The 25,924-nt window shown below is 35.3% G+C and overlaps 1 pseudogene; it reads right to left on the bottom strand.

Moving 5' to 3' along the window:
* Positions 1–1,438: 1,438 nt before the first annotated feature.
* On the bottom strand, positions 1,439–24,371 carry LOC149570164 (glucan endo-1,3-beta-glucosidase-like; annotated as a pseudogene).
* Between the last annotated feature and the right edge of the window lie 1,553 nt (positions 24,372–25,924).

Raw genomic sequence — 25,924 nt, 5'->3', positions numbered from 1 at the left:
ACTGGTATCTGTAGTAATAAAAATAATGAAACTCTCAATCTCAAACACACAAAATCACAATCATCAAGTCTCAAGAAAATATAATGCTTTCATTATGGCCTTCTTATGAGCCAAACAAATAAGGACTTCAAAAACTTATGACTTACAAGGAGTAAGAAAAAATTATCAATTTATTCACTTTAAGTTACCAATTTTGACTTTTATCAACCAGTTTCACAATCTATGACAAAAACCTTTCAATATGACTCAAGACAAGTATAAGTTTTTGGAATACACTTGATCATATGTTTAAGCAATCCCAAAGGACACACAATTTGTATCTTCAAAAAAAGATGTCATTTCTCAATCACATTTAAATATCTTAGCAAAAAAAAAGATCAGCCCAACATTTCAACACTCAGAATAAAATCACTAGAGAATATTGAAGTTTAACAATATAAATAACATGTGGGTAAAAGTACAAATTTGTGTCACCTTTTAGACTAACTTATTAGAATGATTGAATTTGAGTATTTCTATCTTTCTTTCTTTTTCAAACATATGATCTAGATAAATTCATTCTAGCTAAGTTATATATGGTCTCATACTTTTCCAATTAGAAATTTCTATTAAATGTCTCTCACACAACAACTTAACCCTACCATATTTTAAGCTACTCTTCAGTTGTACTAATCTATCCTTAATTATTTTTTAACTAGAATCAACCTCAACTTCAAAACTAACAATGATGTGATTCAAAATGGTATTAACGACACCTTGTAGATTTATAAGAGCAATCTCCCTTGGATAAGGCTCATTGAAAGTGTTCTAGAATAGGGTTTGGCACAATTAAAGTCTTCTCAGAGGGATGTTATAATGTAACATTAAAGGAATAAAGTAGGGATTTTGTTATTCATGGTTGTACCAGTTGGACTCTAAGTGGGAGATTATTAAATGGTATGTAAAGTCCAATGGTCACAACCTTTCACCTTCTCCAATCTCTTCAATTGTTAGATGTGTATGCTTCTATAAATGGTTATGTGCATGTTTCATGGATTTTATGTATTGGTTAAAGGTTAATAAAATATTTCCTTGTTTCAAGAGTGCATGTAGACAAGTTTTTCTAAACTAGGTTAAACTGAGTGTTATGTTTTTTGTCTCAATTTTCTATCATTGTGTTACAAATGATTATTAGTTTTATCTACTTGATTAAAACTTACACTTTCCAATCCAATAAACTTCAGCTTAATAATAAGGATTGAGATTGAATTAGTTAACCACTTAGATTCATATAAGATCACTATACCCAATTACTATTCAAAATCTATAAGACCTACACTTAATTTTCTATTGGATAGTTCAGAAGGTATGAATTGGTAAGCAGAGAGTTTAGAAGGTATAAAATAGTAAGTAGAGAGTTCTAACCACACATAACTCTTTGCACAATACTAGAATCCCTCTATTCTTCCATCTTAATATAAAGGAGTAGGCTCATTATCTTAGAAAAGATGGGAGAGAAGATGACAAGATACACAATAGTTTTGTTGGGATAGAAAAGGCCATAATTTTTCTCTGACTCCTCCATGTTTTCCTTACTTTTCTCATTGAAAAGAGCATAGATATAATTCTCTATACTTCTACCATGCTTCTTGGGCACCCCTATTTTTGACAAAATATGTGTGATGATATTGTTCATGTAAATTTGAGCATTATGATCTATAGTCACATCTCCATTGCCCTTTGAAGGTCATCCTATGACAAATACAATAATGGGTATGTTAGGATGCCCCATGTCTTCCATAGCAAAGTAAAAGGCATATACCATAGCACTGAACAAGTTCATGTAGATCACATCTATGTCTCTCACATCATCATCTAAGCTCTTAAATAGAGAGAAATTTAAACCAAGGGCATTGTTCTCTAAATATCTTTTGTATGGGAACACGTTGGCCATAAAAGGAGAAGCATTGTCATTCAAAAAATGAAGAAGAGATGTCATTTGATTCTTCACCAAATCAATGAATGCCACCTTGGATGGAGATATTCATTTGCAAAGTTGGAGTTGTGAATAATGTTCACTGAGAAAATAGTGGAAGCATTGATCTTTTTATCCAGATTGGAATTGACAAGAGTATTTTGGATGTTTTTCATGGCAGGAAGAAGATATTCTACATAAATGGCAGCTTTGGGCACTCCCAATACTTCATCTCCCATTGTAATGTATTGGATGTTGGTGGTAGGATAGTAGAGCTTTATATACTCATTTTCCTTCTCCATTGTTGCACTCTTGTTGGAAGACATATTTTTTAAATTGGAATTGGCCACTCCTACCACTATCTCTATACCAGAGTTGGCAAAGGTCTTTAATACAATGGGCTTCTATTTGTAATTCTTGTATTTTCCAATCTTGTTCTCCTTAAGAAATGTTATCACCTCCTCTTGCGATGGAATATTGTCTCCCATCATTCCATTTATGACTCCTATTCTCTCCCCATATGAACAACATCCACTAGAGTTAATGAAGATTCCCACAGTTAGCTTACCAATTGTATAATGATGGGGAGCATATGCCTTCACATTCTCCTCTCATGTTTAGTTGTTTGAGTGTTTTAGTCATTTTAAGACTTATATCATACTATTTACAAATAGTAAATACTTTAATTTATGAGTTTTAGAAAGTAGAGATATATCAAATAAAATGAAGAGTGGAATGGGATTATGGGATTGTGTTCTTTCATAGAGGGGATGCATTGAAGATCTATAAAGCCCTATTACATAGGATGTAGAATGAATCCTCAATAAATACAAAAATATTACAGAAAGGATAGAGATTTTTTAGAATAGTGAAGGAAGGAATCTTTAAGGAAGAAAAGGTATGCAAAAATGTTGCCTATGCTAATCTTGAGAGGATGACTATGCAAACTTCAACTAACTATTACATAGATTTCAATGGACAAATAAAAGTGCATAAATGAAACATCACAATAAACACATAACTCAGTGATTATCGTGGGGAAACCCTTCTTGGAGAAAAATCCCACCCTCCAAAAGTTGCATAACGTATTATCAAATCAAGAAGATTACAATACACTTGCAATGCAAGTTCTTGCAAGAGCATCACGATAGCTTTGAACTTGGAGAGACAGCTTCTAGCACCCAATCTTACAAATAGAACTCAAAAATCAAACTCCTCCCCAAGCCCTCCTTATATAGTGATTTTACAACCTAGAAACCACTTGTCGTTTTATAGAACCATGGGATTAACCATCATACCACATATTGCCCATTTTTGACATTTACATTTCCAAGATGGAAAAACAACCAAGTTAAAATAGTAATCCCATCCATAATTTTTACCCCTAGTTTAGACCCCCATAAAGTCATATAATGAGTCCCTGATGCTCTATAAATGGCCCTCCTATATTCTACTATGGACAACGTACATTTCTAACAACTCATTAACCTTTTCCAATACATAAACAGGTGGAAAACTACCACAAACAAATTTTGGAATATTCTACAAAAAGATTGCAAAGTTGAGACACATGTTTCTCAACATTCTACCACTTGTCAAACACCTTGCAAGAGTCAAGGTACCCAAAGTGTCATGGACTTAATTGGTAGGAGTAAGGAGGCCCATAGACTTTGAGTGCCATTTGAAATTCTCTATGCCCATAGGCTTAGTTAATGCATTAGCAACATTTGCCAAATTTTATACCTTCTCCAACTTCACCTTGCTATCCTCCACTATATCTCTCACAAAATGATATTGTACATCAATGTGCTTGGTCCTCCCATGAAATATTGGGTTCTTTGTTGGGCATATTGCACTCTAACTTTCACTATAAGTTATCATTGTACCCTATTTGAACTCTATATCTAAACGCAATCTCTTTAGCCAAATGGCTTCCTTTTAGGCATGATTAGCTATCATATACTCTCCCTTTGTAGTGGACAAAGTGACCACAACCTATCTCTTGCTCATCCAACTAATTGCACCACCAAATATTTTAAACACATATACATGGGTGGATCTTCTTCTATCAACATTGTCATCCCATTTTAAATCCACATAGCCTTGAATATCTAAGGAATGCACATTTTCTATTCCATGAAAACATATAGAGTACTTTTAGGTACCCCACAAGTATTTGAAAACTGTTTTTACTGCATTTTAATGTGCTCTTCCTGGTTTAGACATGTAATGGGAAAGTAATCTCATTGCTTGGGAAATGTATGGTCTTTTATAAACCATAGCATACATAAAACTTCCAACAACACTCTGGTATGGTGCTCAATTTATCTCTTCCATCTCCAATGGGGATGTTGGACATTCTGAGCTAGAAAGCTTTGTTCCCATTGTAATAGGAATACTTAGGTATAGAATCTGACACATTGGATCATTTTATAGTAGTACCAACATACTTACTTTGGCCTAGCCAAAGCTTTCTGTTTTGCCTATCTCTTATAATCTCCATTCCTAGAATGTGCCTTGCTATACCAAGATCTTTCATTTCAAACTTTGTTGAGTGATGATATTTTAACTCTGCAACCAAACCTTTTCCTTTGCTAATAAACAAAATATAAGGCAATAACTAGGAAATGATCACCATCAAACCTTAGATATATATATAGTGATCAAATTTAGATTGCACAAATCCCAAACTCAACACATATGTATCAAACTTTTAGTACCACATCCTAGGACTTTGCTTTAAACCATACAAGGATTTCTTCAACTTACAAACCAAATGACCTTTACGTTTCACCGCATAGTGCTCTGGCAGTGTCATATAAATTTCTTCCTCCAAATCTCTATCAAAGAAAGTTGTCTTCACATCCATCTTCTCAACTTCTAGATCATAATCAGTTGCAATAGAAAGTAAAAATTGAATAGATGTCATTTTTTCTACAGGAGAAAAAATTTCACCATAATGAACTCCTGTAACTTGAGAGTAACATTTTGCAACCAAACACGCTTTATACTTCTCAATGCTTCCATAGTGAACATATCTTTATTTTGAACACCCATTTACAACCAACAAGCTTTTTCCCTTCAGGCAATGGTACAAGGTCCCATGTGTCTTTTCTCTTAAGAGCTAACATCTATTCATCTAAGGCTATTTTCTAGGACTCTAAATTATATATACCAAGAGCCTCTTCTACAGATCTTGGTTCATCAATATCAACATTCAAAGAAAATATACACCTTCAATCATAAGGAGAATATACATACCTCTCTAGTGCTTTCTTCTATCTACTAGACCTTCCTACAAGATCTAGTCTAGGTTTGTGTTCAAGTTCTCCCTCTTCTTCTTATGATTCTAAAATGTAGACCTCTCCTCAATGTCTTGTCTTTCTATGGGCCTTGATTTGACTTTCTTAGGTGTAGCAAGAATTTGAATCACATCTCTTTCTTTTGTTTGGTTTGGTTGCACTATAACACTTATGGAATAAATTACCTTTTGTGTAATACCATCCCAAATCTTGTATCCTTTCCAATGAAGATACATTTGACAACTTTGTTATCCAATTTGTCTTGGTTCTTCTTTGGCACATGAGCATATGCTTCACAACTAGAAACTCTCAGATGTTGAAATGAAGGCTTGCGACTTGACCATGCTTCCATTGGTGTCTTATCAACAAGAGTTGATGTATAAAACCTATTTATCAAGTAGCAGGAATTGGCTATAGCTTCATCCCATGATAACTTTTATTCCAATCTAGCTCCATTCAGCATAACCCTAGCCTTCTCCATTAAGGTCCTATTCATTTTTCTATAACTCCATTTTGTTGTGGAGAATATAGAGTTTTTCTCCCTCTTTTAATACCACAATCGTTACATAATGCATCAAAATCATTGGAGTGAAATTCACCACCATTATGAATTCTTAAACATTTTATTTTCTTTCCACTCTATAACTCAACCATTGCTTTTAATTCTTTGAAACAACTAAAAACATCAACTTTACTCCTAAGAAAATAAACCCATGTTCTTCTAGTAAAATCATCAATCAAAGAAACATAATAAACTGATCTACCAATATAAGAAACATCTACTGGACCAAATACATATGAATGGATTAGATCCAAAATACATGAGGACTCATGAGAACTTGAGTAAAATCGAATGCAATTTTTTTTTCAATAAATACAATGCTCACAATAATCGAACTCAAGATTGCAATCATTCAACCCATCAACAAAGTTTTTATTTTTCAAGGTATGTAGACCTTTCTCACCTATATGGTTGAGTCTTTGGTTCCATAACATAGTCTTCTCCAAAGACAACTTTGATTTGGTAGATAAAGCACCCTTGGGTACCCAAAAACTATTAACATCTATTGAAAGAGAAACCCTCTCCTTCTCTAACAAAGTAGTCTTTTTAACAATCTTATCAGAAGTACTATTGCACTCAACCATGCATGCATCAAGTTGGTATAATGTACCCAATTTGCTTCATCTTGCTATTACCATAATACCCCTCACCATTTTCACACCTAATTTAGAAAATTGTACATGCACACCTGCATCTATTAGTTTGTTAATAGATTTAAAAAATCTCACTAGTCCTAGGATATACAAGACACCATCAAATCTTCTTATTATACCATCAAAAAAATTCACATGAATACTTCCACAACCAAAAATATCAAGAACTAAGTTATCACTCAAATACACCTTACCACCATCAACTTTTCATGCTTACTAAATCAACTTCTATTAGGATTCATGCAGAAAGATGCACCTAAGTCTATCAACCATGCATTGTCACCTGCACAACTAGCCAAGGTTGTGATAAAAGAATCTAGATCTTCCTTCTCAAACTTAGAATTAGAATCTTGCTTCTTCTTCATCTTCTTTTCCTCTTTGTAGTCCTTTTAGAAGTGACCAAGTTTTTTACAATTCCAATAGATTACATTAGACTTACTAGGGAATTTTGATCTCGCCTTATTCTTGGACTTAGAATGACCATGTTTCTTTTCATTCTCTCCTCTTTCTTTTTCACTTCCTCAAATACTCAAAGCCTCTTTGGCATTCATAGAGACCTTATTTCTCATCTCCTCATATAAAGTAGAGAACCAACAAAATTCTCTATCTTCAAGATGACTGCAGTGCTCCCTATATCCATTACAAGGTTGTCCCATGAGTCTGGCAAAAAACATAGCAATAGTTGGCACATTTCTTCTTCATCCATTGGCACCCCAAATGAGGTCAACTAATTCACCAACATATTAAAGCTTTCCAAATCCTCATAAATTGATCCACCTTCTTCCATTCTCAAGGAATATAATTTCTTCCTCAAGAAAATCATGTTCACAAGTTATTTCGCTTGATAGATCTCACTTAGCTTCTTCCATAGCTTCTTTGCAGTAGATTCTTCAAGGACATTTATCATAATTAAGTCTGCAAGATAATTTGATGAGACATTTAGCTTTTCTATTTTTTCACATCATATTGTGCAGCTAAAGTCAATTTTTTGGGTCTCTACTTATTCTCATCAATCACATGGACAATAGATCATGATAAATCAATAGATCTTCCATTTTTAGCTTCAACATCTCAAAGTTTGTGCTAGAAAACTTCTCTTCATCAATCCTCCCCAACATGCTTGTCATCTTTTCAATGAAAACCTTTGCACAAGCTCCCACTCAAACCTTGATTAGCTCAAAAAACCATGTACCCAACAAATAGAACCAAAACTAGCTAGGCTCTAATACCACTTAGAAGGAAGCAAAGGTGTGTGGAAATGCTTCCTACGCTAATCTTGAGAGGACGGTTGTGCAAATTTCAAATAACTATTTTAGAGGTTTCATTGGACAAATAAAAGAACTCATAAATGAAACATCACAATAAACACATAACTCCATGATTACTATGGGGAAACCCTTTCGAGAGAAAAAATTCACACTCCAAAACTCGCAATATGTATTATCAAATCAAGAAGATTACAATACACTTGCAATGCAATTTCTTACAGGAGCATCACCATAGTTACGAACTAGGAGAGACACCTTTTAGCACCCAGTCTTGTAAACATAACTCAATAATCAAACTCCTCCCCAAACCCTCTATATATAGTGATTTTACAACTTGAAAACCACTTGTGGTTTTATAAAACCGTGGGCTTAACCACCATGCCACATGTTGCCCATTTTTTACATTTACATTTCCAAGATGGAAAACAACTGGGTAAAATAGTAATCTCGTCCATAATTTTGTCCCCTAGTTTAGACCCCCATAAAAGTCATATAATGAGTCACTAATAGTCTAAAAATGGGCCTCTTGTATTCTACTATGGACAAGGAAACTCATACACCTATTTACAATACATAAACATGTGGAAAACTAGCACAAACAAATTTTTGAATTTTCTAGAAAAATCTTGCAAGGTCAAGACACATGTTTCTCAATAGAATCCAAAATAAAGAAAAAGTTGTAACAAGCTACAGATCTTTGAGAGGCCTATTTGAAGAATGTAGAAAGCATAGAGATTGGTTACACAACAAATACATAAATAGAATTTTCTTTAATTTAGAAAAATATAACAACTTTTTGATAAAAAGTTTTTGCTTATGAAAAAATTATTATAAGTCATAGAAATCTAGACAAATTCTAGAAGTTTAGAAAGTTTAACATACAATTATTACAAACTCATTCAGAATCTAAATTTAGAATTTTAGAACACCTAAATTTAACTCATGTAAACACTACAGAACACTATATCATGCAACATGTGAATTCTAGCACCAGCACCATTTGCTATCAATTTGTGTTTGAGTTTATAAAACACAACCAAAATTTAAAAGCAATTAGAGAATCCATCATTTATGAAAATGGAGTAGAATTTGTTGAATGGAAAAGGAGTAAATGATATCACATAGAGCAAGGAAATTTGAATTCATGAGATCAAAAAAGGTATTCTACTAAAAGTTTTGTTTCTACCAACTATTTTCCACTATTAAAGAGTTTGATTAAATTGAGATGTAATGCCCCGCCCGGAGATCCTTGGAACAAGGATTCAATACAAGCCAAGATTTTTTTATTTTTATTTTACAAGTATGAATGCACATGACAACATCATACAGGGATCCCAAAGAACACAATGGAAGACTTCACCACAATCTCGACAACCAACAGATCTTCAATCGCCACTACCAAACTAACACACACGAACAAAAGTTGACAACCACCACAAATAAGATGAGGGCTCAAGAAATGACCACTAATCAACAAAACACCAAGCTGGGGTAAAATGAAAAATCCTAAAATTTGGCTAAGCCTGAAATCCTGAAGCCCCTAAAATTGGCTAAAATTGGATTTGTGAAGCCCTGAAATTTCCTAGAATCTTTATCTTATCTCCAAGAGGTCTAAAACCTATCTCAAAAGATTCATCACATATATTAAAATATATTCAACTTATACTTAAATGATATATTTTAAACCCCGAAGAACAAACAACAAAATAAACACAACTAAAATTCAAATTGCACCGCCAAGGGATTGAAGAACACCTAAGAGGGTACCCCAAACCATACCTAAAAAGTTTGGATCAGACTGAAAAGTGCTCGCTACCCACCCGTGTAGGTTTCATAAAAATCGTGCAACACTTTATGAACATTGTGTGATACTTTACCAGTATCATGCAACATTTCTCTAGAAGGAGGGTGACACAATCAGGAGTTGGGCGATACTTCTCCAAAGGGCATGCAACACTAGAAGTGTATCGTACGACATTTCTTCTAAGGGAGTGTGATACTGTGAAGTATCACATGATAAAACTCCAAGAGGCGTGCGACACATTCAGGGTGTGCACGACAGAGTTCAAATGGGCATGTGATATTTTATTGTATCACAACATGCTGACACATGGTCGCCCAAGAAAAGACAAGAAGACTTCAAAGGAAGAACGTTAAGCCAAATAGAGTTAGAACCTCCACACTGGGGAATACTGGAACCACAATTCAAGGCAAGAACACAAGATAAAAGCTAAAAGATAGAAAGATGGAATCTAACCATCTAAACAAACATCAAAGGAAATGACATAATGAAATATCATAGTGAACTAAAAGGAACATCGCAGCAAAATGGAAATAACATTGCAATGCACAAAAAAACTAACTAAGAACGTGGTTCCTCCCAACCGTCAATAGCATCATAAGACCATCATGGATCCTAGCCATCCCCTATGCATAACATCCCAAGTCATCGACCAAATTGTTAGTACTATCATAATAGGGATGTCACTACTAAAACATGCAACAATATAAGCATAAGAAAATCTAACATGCTAGTAGAAAAGTATAAGATAATCCTACAGTAGATAACATCACCTATCACATGCTAAACATCAATAAGCAATAGATATGCTACTACAACAATTCACATCATCTAATCATATGCTAAACATCATAATATGGGAATGCTTCAAATAAAGTAACATCATCTAAAAATGATATCCAAGCATTCTAATGAAAGCATAAATCACAAGAAAGCATACTTTGAAACCTGAAGCATCAAGTGAAAACATCTAGCAATAGTCGCTCTAGGAAAAGACTGTCTCTGTACACCAATCCCTAGCAGTGGTGTAGGTAGCTATGCCTCCTAACCACGTGGCACCCATAGGTCCACACCCACCATGCTGATGGAGATAAAAATCTAACCTCAAACACATATAAAGCACAACATCCAAGGCTAACACTCACACCATACAGTATGATGGCTATAACCAAGAACCTAAGACAATACAAGGAGTATAGGTCCTGGTCAGACACTCAATAGGCTACTAAGTAGGGACTAACATCATGGAGAGTCGCTTGGCATCAAAAGCCCAAGCTAGGACTTGTGCAGATTCAACATCCCTCAACGGAAAGGCTCTAGCACCCCAAACATTTTATTATCTTAAGATTATTACAACCCAGTATTTTATTTAATTATCACTTAATTAAAGCTTCCTTTGCCAACCCTCAGGGCACAATGATCACCAGGCTGCAAGGTAGAAGCCCCCTCCATATGCTACCCTACCCTACCCATGCTCATCCAATGATGAGTGCCCATAGGCATGCAAATTCCCAACCCATCCCAAAAGATCACAAATTTCAAAAGTACCACAGAAGATCAGGCCTCACAAGTCACCTGAAAAATGTACACACACGTACTCATGTGTGGCACACCACCATCATGAAGATCAAAACTCAAGGACAAGATGAGAACACAATGCAAAAGATAACACCCAACTGAAAGCAACACAGGAAGGATGGATTCTACACAAATCCCAAAGCCAATAAAACCATACATCATAAAATCACTCAATTGGCCTCAATCTGAGAGTATGGATTCTACACGAATCCTAGTGCTCATGAAACAAAAGCAAAGGTCCAAAAGAAACCATAACAATAGGTATAAAAAACACTCAACCGAACACAAAGTAGGGAGTACTGATGTGACACGCATCCCAATGCAAAAAAAAGTTAAATAGTGTCATGAATGATGTTCAAACAGATCATCCAAGTCCATGACCCACATTGTGCCAAGAAAACCTAAGAAAACAGGGCGACACATAAAATGAGGTAAAAACTCCAAAATTTTGGAAAACTTCAAAATTAAAACCCATTTGACCTTTGGGCACAAAACCCCCAAAAATCCAAAAAATAAATGGAATCTGACACCGTATGCAAAAACGGCTAGCATAACAGTGGAAAACTCCAAACCCTCATCCTAAAAAATAGGGAAATGTTCATACCCCCCCAACCAGGTAGAACTAGCATACAGAAATAGAGGGGAACACTAGTTCTCAGCCTCCAAACAAACCAATACCAAAAACTGAAGCAGAAATAGAGCAAAAACAATAAAATAGGAAAGCCCTACCTCATAGCCAAAAGGGAAAAATGGGAATCTGAACCATAAAATAAATATCCAGCAGAACTAGCTAAAAATTGTGGCAATCCAAGGTTTCCCCGAGCTGGATCCAACGAACTCAACCTTGCAACGATCCTACGCCCGTAGCTCCTACAACGAACAAAATAGTAAATCCTCATGAAGAGGATTTTGGGTTTTACTCTCCAACTCTCTAATTCAAAAGTGAGAAGTGAGGAAATAAATTCCTTTTTGGATACTTATTCACTTTTCTAGTGAATAATCAATTAGGGCAAATAACTTTAAAACTTGAATCGACCCAAATGAAAATAGGCTATTCCTATAAATAGGAATTCATCTATGGAAAAGTTGCCAAAAATTAAAATAAATCAATTAAAAATCTTGAAAACCCAAAAATACATAAATTTCTAAATAACTTTCGCGACAATGTGAACCTCTAAATGCACAGACACACTTACTGGTCTAATCACATAATGCAAATGAGTTCGGATTTAATAATCATCGAAAGGTTTAATTTAAAAATTTAATTAAGGATACATCGACCATATAAGGATGACATTGATAAAATATGAATGGTTGAATCACTAACTCCATGTGCCACTGCTAGGGATATAAATCCTGCACACTAAACAACACGATCAAGTGCAATTGCATATTATAACATAGCCAAAGCAATAAATGCATTAAATCACCTAATTAAAAAATTTATTTAATTATATTAAAATAATCTATTTACATCACTCACGTTCGCATAAAGCATAACAAAACAGGAATGAAGTAAATAACCATAGCATTAAATCCATCACCTAACATAATCAGAGGTATGTCCAAATACTAGATAACCAGATATCATCATAAAACACATTGTCATCTCAAAATGGCATCATCATGCAATATGATTAACTGAATAGTATAGTAGTCTAATATCTATGATATTGAAATCAAGGTATAACATTTGACCCTCGGGTCATCTCAAATGTAAAGCATCACATGAGTAACAAATATCTCTCTAATCAGAAATATAACAAGGTAAATGTCCGCAACACATAACCAAATAATCCAACATGAACAATCCATTCTAATTACTTAATCATTTAATAATGATTGTTTAAACAACATTAAAAAGGCACTTAAAACACATAAGCAACCATAGTCATAAACATGACTAACCACTGCTACAAGAACCTAGTCTAGTGTAGCATGGTAAAAAGTACACAGTATAATCTCTGCACATGTCTCAAGGTAATCACAGAACAACCTCATGATACCACATCGATCCTTGTAACCATTGGCACAAACCTTAGTGAACCATAAATCACATCATAATCTTATAAATCAGTCAAAAGCATAATCAAAGCAACTGATACAGAAACATAAATCCAATCACCTCAATGGTGTAGACCACTCATGGTCACAATCATTATCCATCACAAAAAAAGATCAACAAGGTTACATCCATCAAGATGACTTACAGAAGTCAAATGGGAGAGGCACTACATGAGATCTCTAGTTGGCTAAGTTAGGAAGTTTCTTAGACTTTCCAGGAATCAATCTGTGAGAGGAAAAAGAGATTACATGAGCTAGGTAGAAACATATCTACCCAATATTTTAAATCTTTCCATTGTTGTGACATTTTATTATTATTTTTTAATATAAAAAATAAATGATTGTATATTTATTTTGGATATAGAATCTATGTCTTCTTAATTCTTTGCTATTAAGAAATTGCTTATATACCAAATAGAGTACCTTTTGAGTTTTAATTTACATCAACATATGGTTCATTTTTAAAAATTAAATGACTCTATAAATAAGTGTTTGTAGTTTACCTCCATGAATTGAGTAGAAAAGGATGGAAATAGAAGGAAAATGGATAATCTTCTTTAGATTGTACATTTGGAATGCCATGGAAATGATAACTAAATTTCCCTACAACTTCTGCTTCCCAACTGTGTCATTGCATGTGAAACAATATATAAAATTTCCTCCAACTTTTTCTCGACATTACATAACTTCTCTTTCATTACAATTTCATTTTCTTTTGTATTGGACAATTTTACATTCAATAAATTCTGCAGGAATGAAAAAATGTTATAAAAAGACCAATAGCTGATTGAGAATTTGATATTTTTAAAGTACTGTATGAAGTTGGTATGGATCTTCTCACATTGGAGGTAGATAGATTGTGTCACAAATTTGTTAAAATAATTGATTCTAGAAAGATACACAATATATTATTTGATATTATTATTATACATACTAGTTTGAAACTATTTTCTTTGATATTATTATTAAGGTGGGAGACTAAAGTTTTCATGTGCTTCTTTCTCATTAATCTTCCTTAAAAAAAGTGCCTAAAAAAATTTAACCTATACTTTTGATCATTCAACTTACATTATATGAATTTTTTTAATGTTATTTTTATTTTTTGATTGGTTGAAACTATTTTAGCTAATGGTCTTTTATTTTATCAACAAATGAATTGGGTGAATATTGTATGTCACTAGCAAGTGGCATTGGGAATCTGTGCTTTTGACATTTGACATACATGTAGGGACATATGTGGGAGATGATACCAGATGGGATTATTTGATTCTTGGATTTCTTTCATAAAGATAGCAAAATATAGTCAAATCCTTTTGGCTGGAAAAAAATATACTTTGAGGTTTGTGTAGATTTGTGTTATGATAAAGACATTGAAAATGAGAAATGCCAAAGTCTGGTGGCATGGTTTCAGTTCCCTGTCTATTTGCAAAATCATTCAGAATTTAAAGGAAATAACAAGGCACCAGTCACAATTCTAAACAAATGTAGTATGGATATCAATGAGATTGCATAGAAATAGCTTCATCATGGTACTACATCTATTTTTATTATTCTTTTTGGGCATGGCTGAATTCTGCTGCTATTTATGCTTTTAGGCCTTTACGAAAATATTAACCGAGACTTGTATTATTGTAATGGTGAGTTTTAGTCCATGTTATAAATAAATTGAATTAAAAATACAAGCTAGGTTTTGTGAAAGCTCTATTGTAATAAAAATATATTTTTAAAATTTTATAGAGTCAACTATGATTTTTTCGTTTGAAGAGATGATGCACTACATGATTATCATTGCAATAAATTAGCATCACTTTTCTTTGGCCTTCATAGCCATGCTTGTAATAATTTTTGGGAAGACATAATTAAGGTAGATATTTCAAAGAGTCCTGCAATGATCACCAAGGGAAAGAATACCTATTATACCCTAGATACTCAGCCTATCTAATAAAATTTGTTCTTAGAGCATAATTAGAGAAAGGTTGATGAAGTTATTGGAAACATTATTATTTGCAGCATGTCTACTAGATGGAGTCATTCAAATATTATTTGAGGTATTTTTTCTTAAATTCTATCTTGGTCATATAGTATTTTATTACAAATATTTGTATTGAACTAATTCATGTGTTTCCTTAAATCTTTGTCTACAAACTCAACTTTGTTATGTTAGTCTTGTAGGAAGATGTATAGATTTATTTAAATGTGGAAAAGTAAGTTTAATAACTTAATTGTGCATTTTTTGAAAGATTATTTTTTTGAAAGATGATTAAAATTTACATCCCTTCTCTCATTGTAGGATCAGTATCTCACTGCAATGGAACATTCGTTTGAAATGTTAAAAATGTATGTTTTCCTTGTGATGCAAGTCCATAATTGCCAATAAATACAAGCAAGTAAATATTAATAATTTAATCTTAGTATTGAATATTAGTATTTTAATCTTGAGTTAAGTTGTAAACAATGCACCACCTTTATAACTTTAGCAAGAAAACATGTTTTTTCCATTTTTAAATGGCTTTAGCAGCTACAATCAAATTAGTATTGTACATGAGGATCAAGAGAATAAAACATTTACCTATTCTTAGGAAATATATGCCTAGTCTATTCTACCATTCGGATTGTGGATTGCTCCAACTACTATTCAAAGAATAATTGTACACCCTCTTGCACTTATATGAACAACAATGAAGGTTTATGTTCATATGGGTCCGACCAAATTGTATAGGTAATTACTGACATATGAATCCCCTTCCCAAATAGTATAGGCTTTTCACACATTGTATTATTTTCTATTAGGTTATCTGAGTAGAATAATTTAATAAAATTTTCAAGGGTTTGTCTTTGATCTATTAGCATGAACATTAATTAAGGTTGGTTAGAGGAAATGGTAAAGGAACTAAGTGGAGAGATTGTATCAGCATAGACTAATATTCTATCTTGAATGCCTTTGTACTATCAATTTCAGAAAATAAAATAAAATAAAATAAATTTTAAAAAAAAATAATTAAAAAAAACTCACTAACTCCAAATACACTTAAACTAGTGTCTTCCTCCTAAATCAAACCTTAAATGAAAAATATTTTCCCAAAATCAAAAGTATGAATTTGCCTACAAAAAGAAAATTCATTACAAAAAATGTTTAAAAGCATAGTCTTTTTCCTAAATGAAAAGCTTTGAAATCTTTCATTGCAGTGCATTTTGCCTTGATACCACCCAAAATAAATTTTGATCCCTCTACGTAATATCTATAAATAAGTTTAGGGTTTATTGCAAAACAAGGCTGACTGAGATGCCATGGAAATGATTGTGGATGGAAAATTATTAATAGAAAATGAAGAGAATGTTCTAGATAAAAAGCTTCCAAAATTGGTACTAATGAACCTTAGACTTTGTTAATAGTTATGTATGTTTGGAAAATTTTGCTATTTTTTAAAAGAAAAAAATATTTTTCTTTTGGTTCTTGTTTCAATTAATTAAAAAAATTTTAATTAAGCCATTGACTTAAAATATCATTAGTTAATAATATTTTCCCTATGATATTTCTTCAGAATAAATATCATTCATTAATAATATTTTCCCTATGCTATTTCTTCATAATATGTCTTCCAATTTAGGGCTATAGAGTTGGGTCCCATGCAAGGAACTTCTAATCTTCTTCATTTAGTGTCGACAATGGTGATGAAAAAAGTATTCTATTAGTGAAAAAACATCAAAATCTTCTAGGCAAATACTAATATTGATTTGCATATAATTTAGTGGCAGGATGCATATAAGTAAAAGTATACATAGAAATGAATTTTGGCCCATTTTTTGTAATGTTGGTTACATGATTCAATAATGTTTATCATTCCAAATAGGTAATAACCTTTATTTGATGCATCATTCAATATTAGAGTCAATATAGAATGTCCATCTATATTCTAAAGCATAGAATATCCATATATACTCTAAAGCATATTTGGATTGAAATCTGCCAATGGCTTGTGTAAGGGCTAAACATATTTTCAAATAAGATAGTGCTTGATTTGAATCACACCCTTCACCCTTTAGAAGACTCTGAACGTGCCTTAAACTAGTCTTGCTAAATATTGTAGATGGTAGGGACTCCAGTTGTGGGCACAACTCTTATTATTTTATGTATTAGTTTTAAATTAATTTTCTTTGATAGTATTATTGTACTTGCCTTATGCAAGGTATTGCATTCACAAATAATTTTTTTAGGTATCAACTAAAATTTCAATATACAATTTGTGAAATATAATCTATGTTAAGATTTACATAATATACAATTAAAATTTTGGTACATAATTTATAAATGATAATTTTTTGTTAAAATATATAATAATATTATATATATATACAGTTTACATATAGTAATTAATTCTATAAATCTATAATATGTGGCACTTGTTAGTATTTGTCCATATGCTAAATACTATTTTGCAATGAGTTTCATTAACTCTTTATTTATTTTCCACCAATTATAATTCAATATTTTTATTTTCTTTATTTTTTTCCTATGTCCTTTGTTCTACCATTAATTACATGTCAGGGAGTTGATGGTAACTTGGCCTTAACTAAGATGTCACCTCTGGTGGCATAAACCCTGAAGCATGTGGGTGAGGTGGCTCCTGACAGCATAAGGCAGGTGGGCATCTCTGGTATCGGCAACAGTCCAAGTGATATATTCCACAACCTCATCATTTTTAGGCAAGTTTCGTTAATAGATGGTACTAATTTCTCTGAGCCTATACCCCCTGCTCCCCCTATCAGCCAAACTGAGGAATCTGCCATTAATGGAAACATTAGTCAAAACCCTAACCTTGTTAGCAAGACAAAATCCTTCTCTAAGGAAATTTCAAATGCTGCTACTGGAGTGGATGTGAATGCCAAATTTGTTGTGGACCATGAAACCTCTATGCCTGGTAAGAGCCCTATGTTGGCTTCAAGCCCTCTCTCTATTTCTCTTAACTTTGAGATGCTAGCTAAGATTTGTAAAGAGAAGAATAGGCTTAGAAATTATGTTATTTTCCTTTAGGCTATTGAATTGGATAATTGCCCACCTAGGAAATTCATGGATGATTGGTTTCATAACTATTAGAATATTAAATTAGGTTTTCATATTTCTTTCTATCGCCATATTTTTTTATTTTTATTTTTTTAGAAAAAGGGGTAAAATTTTATTTAGAAAAAGCCAAATTACAAAAGGCCTCAGGCCCAATCAACCAAACCACAACCCAAAAACCATTAAGTTCTATCCTTTTCCACTAAATGTTCAAAAGTCCCCACATAATCAGCAGGAAGATTATCCCTATCAGAAATATCCCAACCAACTCCCTTCTCTGATGCCCATTTTGCCAACACATCAGCCACTCCATTCCATTCCCTGGGAATATGACAAAAGGAGATCTCATCCACAAAGCTACTCAAGTGAAGAATCTCTCTAACAAGAGAGGCAATTTTCCACTTACAGTCATCTATTCTCTGGTTACTTATCATGTCCACAACAATCTAAGAGTCTGATTCACACACTATTCTCCTCCATCCAAGAGAGCAAGCCCGCTCCATAGCCACCTTAATGGCCAAGGCCTTCATCACGTTATTGGAATGAACTCCTTTGTGAATAGAGAATATGAAACAAACCTTACCATCCGCATCTCTCCCAATCCCCCCCACACCAGCCTGTCTAGGATTCCCATGGGAGGAGCCATTGGTGTTAATATTTAGGACATCATCTAGTGGAGGTAACCATCTTCCCATCCTACACACTCTTCTTTTGAGTGGCAGAGATCTCTTACTACTTCTACTTCACAATCCTTTATCTACCAATCCAAAATTCCTAACTATCCTGAAGTCATCAAGATCCACTGCCTTCGTCATATCACATTTAGCATAAATAGTCTCCTAAAGCCTTCTTAAGATCAACTGCCATAATTTAGTGACTCCAAGGCTAGAGCTACAGAAAATCTAATGATTACGCTCCAGCCAAAGATTCCAAAGAATGAAAGAAGGTCCAACAGCCCAGGCCACCTGGAGGAATGAATTTTTCACAGGGGGTCTGCCAAGGCTATCCCAAAACTCAATAAGTGATTCAACATGAATGCACCCATAATACCATGCCTCCCACCACTTATGCTAGATTTCTCTAGAGAGAGGGCATAAGAAGATTAAATGAGAAACATCCTCTCCATGCAACCTACAAAGGGGACAAAAACAAGGACCCTGAAACCCTCTTCTCTGGAGGTTATCCCAAGTAAGACAATTTTTTTGAGCAACCAGCCATAGAAAAAAATTCCATTTAGGCCAAGAGAACCTATTCCAAACCTTCTGCCACTAGGGAATCTCTTGAATTTCATTACATTGACTATCCAGCCGAGCATATCCCTAGGCCACATTGAATATTCCTTTAGGGTTGGGACCCCAAGCTAGGATTTCTTTGTCCTTAGAAGAGTTGCACAGTCTAACAAAGAGAAGATTGGCCAGCTCAGCCCAAATCTCCAAGGAGCCCCCCGGGGGCCAATCCTGAGGATCCTTCCAACTAGCCACAACCATCGAACCACACCTCTTCATAGTTTTGAAGTCAACTACTTTGGTCCCTCCTGCAACTGAAAAAATTCAACATAGAGGCTGAAGGTGTGGATAGCTAGAGAGAATGGGAGGATAGCCATCCTAGGAGTTCTGCCAGAATAACACACATGATCCCTCATTACATATCCAGAAGAGGCCATCGTTGATGAGAGGAGCACCTCTTTTAAGAGTGTCCCAAATAAAGGATCCCTTACTATCCAGCTCTAGTCTAGGAATATCCTAAAGCTCTACTCCTGGGAAATACTTATGGGCCAAAATCTTAGCCCAATCTCGTTCTTGATTCTTGCACCACCTCCAATATAACTTTTCCACAAGAGCCTTGATGCCAAGAGCCATACATTTAAGGGCTATTCCCCAAGAAAACTTAGGCAAGCAAATAGTGTCCCACTTGACTAAGCTCCATTTAGAAGAGAGGAGATTGCCTGATCAAAGGAATTGTCACGACGGAGCATCAAAATATTTCATAACTCCAATGGGAGGAGTTTGCACTAGACACCTATAAATGGGAAGAGCTTGAATCATAGTCTTGAGGAGGATGACCCTTCTAGTAGAGGAGAGCCATCTATGAGTGCAGTGACTTACCTTGCTATGAAATTTGTCCAATAGACCTTGCCAATATTCTTTCAGCTGAGTCCCCAGGGCTAATGGTACTCCAAGATAAATCAAAGGAAGGGATCCAACCTGAAACTTGAGAATTCTAGCAATCCTAACCTGAATCAACTAAGAAGTATTAAAGAAATAAATAGATGATTTACCTTCATTAATTTGTTGTCCAAAAGCTTTCAAATAAGTATCCAAAATCGTTCTAAAGTTCCTTGCTTCATTAATAGTAGCCAAACCCATCAATCCAATATCATCCAAAAATTGGAGATGGGTGTACGCTGGAATATCATTGTGCCACTTCCATCCTTGAACAGGTCCCTATTCTACTTGAGACTTTATAAATCTGCCCAAAGCCTCTGCTATAATGATAAATAGATATGGAGAGATAGGATCCCCCTGCCAAAGCCCCCGAGAAGCAGAGAATAGATCAGTAGGTTCTCCATTAATAAGAACTGAAAAGGATATGGAAGTCACACAACTGAGAACCCAATCCACTCATTCCATATGAAATCCAAAAGAAAGAAGCACACGACCCAAGAACTCCCAACTAACTCGATCATAAGCTTTAGCTAAATCCTGCTTAATAAACATAGCCTTTTCCTTGGATGTGGCCATAGAATGAATAGCATTTGAAGCAATAACCACTCCATCAAGAATCTGTCTACCACTAACATAACCTCCCTATTCCTCAGATATCAAAGAGGCAAGAAAAGGCTTAAGCCTTTCAGCAATTAATTTTGTGATAATTTTGTACGTGACATTACATAAAGCAATAGGTCTAAATTGATCCAACCTGTTAGCTCCATCAATCTTGGGGATGAGAGTCAGGAAAGTAGCATTCAAAGACTTGAGCATTTGTTTATTTTGATATGATTCCCGAACAACTTCTAGAAGATCAAATTTAATAATCTCCCAAAACTCCTAGAAAAATTCAATGGGAAATCCATCTGGGCTCGAGGCTTTACCTTTCTTCATACCAAATACAACCTTCTCCAACTCTTCGAGCATAACAGGTTTTAATAGATCTCTATTCATACTCCTAGACACAAGATGAGGAATACAATCTAAAATAGCCCTTGTCTCCACCAAGGAGATAGGTTCCTCCTTAGAGAAGAGTTGAGAGAAGTAATTAGTGGCCTCTAAATAAATTGTCTCCTTGGAAAAGAGTTGATCTCTAGAAGAAGAAAGAAGAGAAGTAATGGAATTTCCAAAGCTACGAGCTTTAACCGTGTTGTGGAAGAAAGTAGTGTTTCTATCTCCCTCCTGCAACCAATCTACCTAGGACTTTTATTTCCAAAATATTTCCTCTCGAAACTCCCATTCTTCAACCTCCCTCAAAGCTAAGGATTCTTCAAACATTAAATCTGGAGTTATTCCTTGGTCCCTGATCTAGCGAGTGACACTATCCAGCTTGGCTTGGGCCCCTCTTAAATGCTCTTGAAGGTTTCCAAAGCACTGTTTATTCCACTATTTCAGCTTGAATTTCACATGTTGAAGCCTCTTCTCAAAGGTGTACATGGAAGTACCATGAGGAGGCTTGCCCTCATACCACTAGGCTATCATAAGATCCTGTAGGGAAGGATCTCTCAACCACATCAGCTGAAACTTGAAAGAGGGATTCTTAGAAGTCTTGAAAGGAGTTACAGAGAGCCTAATAGGCCAGTGGTTAGAGCCTCTCCAATCAAGAATTTTTGAACTGGTAGACCATCTAATATTCATCCAAAAACAAGATACCAGGAACCTATCAAGCCTTTCAGAGATAGCCTCCATCCCACTCCTTCTGTTATTCCAGGTGAATATACCAGAACCAAGTTTAACATCAATAAGATTCAAAGAACTAATATTATCTCTAAGCATACTAGAAGAAGGACCCAATCGAGAAGTCTCGCCCCTCTTTTCCTCTAGATTAGTAACAGCATTAAAATCTCTAGCAACAATTCAAGGAAGGAAAGGATCTAAAGATCGGACAAATATAATATGTGACCACATAAGAGATTTTCCTACCAAATCACTAGGAGCATAAATATTGGAGAACAAGCACCTTTCACCTATCTCAAAGTGAGAAGCCATAAAAGAGATGGAAGATCTACTCACAATCCACCACAAGGGAGTCACCTTCTTAGGATTCTAGAGACAAGTGAGACCACCTGAGCTTCCTTGAGCACCTACTCCCTGCCAGCTACCCTGAGGCCATAACTTTGGCCCACAACTATTCAATTCATCAACTGAAAGTTTAGTTTCCTAAATGAAAATAACATCTGGAGAGTGAGAATATATCAATCTACGAACAACCTTTTGTCTAGGGATGCTATTCAAACCCCTAACATTCCAAGAAATAACAATAATTTAGAAGATTGTGAGAAGTGGGAGTCAATGGGCTTCACAAACCCTGCCTCAACCAAAGTCTCACCCATCATCTTAAATTTCTCCTAATCCGTCTTCCTTCCACTCTTAGCAGACTTCTCTGAGGTCTCTTTTTTAAAGGGCTTTTGCTATAAGCCCAACGTGGATGCAGCTTTAGAGCCTTTTGTGTTATCAGGCACTCCTTTCTTGCCAGGATGGGTAGAAGCTATGATATTTGGATTGTCACATGGATGTGACCCACCAGGAATATCACAACTTAACACCTAAACCAATCCATCTAAACCAACTAGCTAGCCTTGTACTTCCTCTAGAATTTGGACTAGATTCCCAACTTCCTCTAGCTAGGGTTCCAAAAGAGAACCATCACCCAGGGATATCTCAACATGTATACCTTCCTCCTGTATCAAGTTCTCCAGCACATTAAACTTGTCAAAGGTGTCATCACTTTGTCTATTCATCCAAGTTCTCTTCTGCCCCTTTCCTTTATTGCATGGCTTCACTAGGATAAAACCCTCCTTATCCCCAGAGGGACCAGCTGGCATAGGGGCTTTACCCTTGTCATCCTTAGGGGTCGGCATAGTGGTTGTTGATGATTGAGAAAATTTATTTCGGGGGCATTTGCATTGCAAGTGCCCATACTCATGGCAAATCCTGCATCTGAAGGGTAGAGTCTCATAGTCCAACTGTTGAATCCATGAAGAAGGACCCAAGCAAATTTCCATAGAATCAGGCAGCAGATTAATAAGATTAACCTCCACAAAAATTCGTACATATGAAATTATCTTTCAATCCTAGGTTTGGGTGGCTGACCCAACTGGTTTCCCAAGCCAAAGAGATATCGAATGAAGAATATCCTCTCTCAAAAATTCCAGTGGTAGGCGTGGAAGTTGAATCCACACAGGGACCCGAGACAGGATCTCCTCAACAGAATTGAATCCAGTGTGCCAGGGTTTGATGAATAGCCCAACTTGGTTAAAGAAGTATGGGCCTCCTTCGAATACTTTGTTCTTGTCCAACATGCTTGAGAAAATAACCATAAAATAGTTGTTAGCCGCTAATAGAATTTCTATATCCCCTTCTGGATTCCAAATTCGATGCGCCCACAATTCTAGAATAGGGAGAGAAAGTCGAAGACCCAAAAACTTACATATGAGCGCATGCTTGCCCCAATACTCCACATCTTCTAAAATTTGCTCTGGTTGAATAATCAACACTGGTTGATCATCAAATCTCTTCAAACACCCATTCATCTTCTTAATTTAGATAGAACCTTTTGATGATGAAGCATTCTCTCTAGATGGGATATTGTCCATCTGGCCTTTAACTCCCCCTCGCATCTAAAAAGATGGATCAGCCATTTCCAAATCATCAGACAAAATCTGAGCCCTAGGGGCCTCCAATTGTCCCATGCTCAGACTCAAAGGCACTATCTCCAAGAAAAAACCTGAAACCAAACCCACCAGTTCACTTTTGTGTCCCCCACACCACCGTAGAAAGAAAACTCACTCTATACGCATAACCTCGGCTGGCCTCAACCCCACACAAATGTCCAAAGACCTCATCGCAACTTCCCCACTCCTCCTACACAGACACCTGCTTCCAACATGCAGCCGAATCACAGAAACAATGGCTCCAGACATAGCAGAAAACACTTGAGACCAGCAGACTTAGGGCATGCAGGCCCTAGCCTCGCAGGATGCTAATCTGCAATGCAGAGCCATCGTAAACTAACTTTCTATCGCCAAATTCAAAAAGGATTATTTTTTATATTTTTTACTAATGGTGAATCTCAAGCACAAGTGTTAAAAAAATAGTTTTGGGCGGTCAGCTCCACCTCTTTTTGTGCTCTGGCATGGTCCCCTAAGGTTGTACATGAAGAGGTTCTCACCCTTGTTGCACCCAAGTGGATTTTAGTTAAGCAAGTTCCACCATTCCTATGTAAATTTTTGCCTCAATTACTTGAGCCTATTGACAAACTCATCTATATGGATGAAACGGCCTGGTTGGTTCCCTATATGGATACCAGGGTTCTAATTTCTCTTTGCCCAGGCAAGGACTTTCTATTTAAATTTTCAATAGGTGTTACGAAAGAAACCTTCATCTGTCTTATTGAAATTCTTGGTGGTATTAATTCTTGTTTCCTTTGTCATAAAGAAGGGAATCTTAGGAAATATTGCCCTATTATCAAGAAAAATCCTAGGAATTCTATCCCTAACCCCTGTTAACCCTATCAACCCCAATATTAACTCCTCAGCTGGTGGTCTCTCCCAATCTGAAACTCCTAAATCTACTCCCATTCCACACTCCACCCCTCCTACTTCTCATCCCTTAGATTCTTCTTTAAGTATGCCCACTGATTCTTTGAAAAACTGCAATGGTCTTCAAGTTTTCACTAAAAAGCATAGGAGGAAAGCCCCTCCAAAAGAAACTCTACTCTAGAATGAGAGTCTTATCATCCCTTCTCCCCCAATCGTGCAATTTACTTTATCTCTTCTTGATTTTAATTTTGAAAAACTCCTTGAATCGCCTGGCCTTGAACCCCCCTCATTTAAAGCATCTTGTAAACCTATGTCCCTTGGTAACCCCAAAGTTTTCAAGGAAATGAGTGATGATTTCTACCATGTCTCTTGGACCTTCCATTCCTCACCTCCCTATCTTGCCATTCATGGAGGTGGATTCCAAATCGGATTATGATAATGAATCAAACACTTTATCTAAGCAAAGAGGATGCCCCCCTAACTCCAAAAATAAACTCTCAAATAAGAAAGTTGTGATGCTCTCCACTCAAGCTACTCCCTCATCTAATGAAGTCCCTATGGTGTGCTCCTCTCTTGCACATGGTTCCCCATGAATTGCATTTCTTGGAATATTAGGGGTCTTGAATTCATGGATGGAAAGTATGTTATCAAAAGCTTCATTGATACCTATAAATATATAGATATTTTGATGCTTCAAGAAATTAAAGTTGTGGGTTTCATTCTTGAAACCAACTTAACTTCATTTGGAATCATGCTCTTAAGTTTCACACTAAGCACCCTAGAGGTAGGGGGGAAATCACTTTTCTTATTAATCTGAAATGGGGACCCTATATTATTGACAATGGCACTTCCCCCCTATCAAAGTGCTATTTGGTTGTTGCTCAATTATCACAACTATGTGTTCGGTATTTGTTCTATTTATGCTTCCAATGATC

The sequence above is a fragment of the Cupressus sempervirens genome, chromosome 3, assembly GCF_028749045.1.
Source record: "Cupressus sempervirens isolate cs-2001-9-10 chromosome 3, ASM2874904v1, whole genome shotgun sequence".
Taxonomy (NCBI): domain Eukaryota; kingdom Viridiplantae; phylum Streptophyta; class Pinopsida; order Cupressales; family Cupressaceae; genus Cupressus; species Cupressus sempervirens.
The sequence above is the reverse complement of the archived record's forward strand: the minus strand, read 5'-3'. Positions and strand labels throughout refer to the sequence as shown.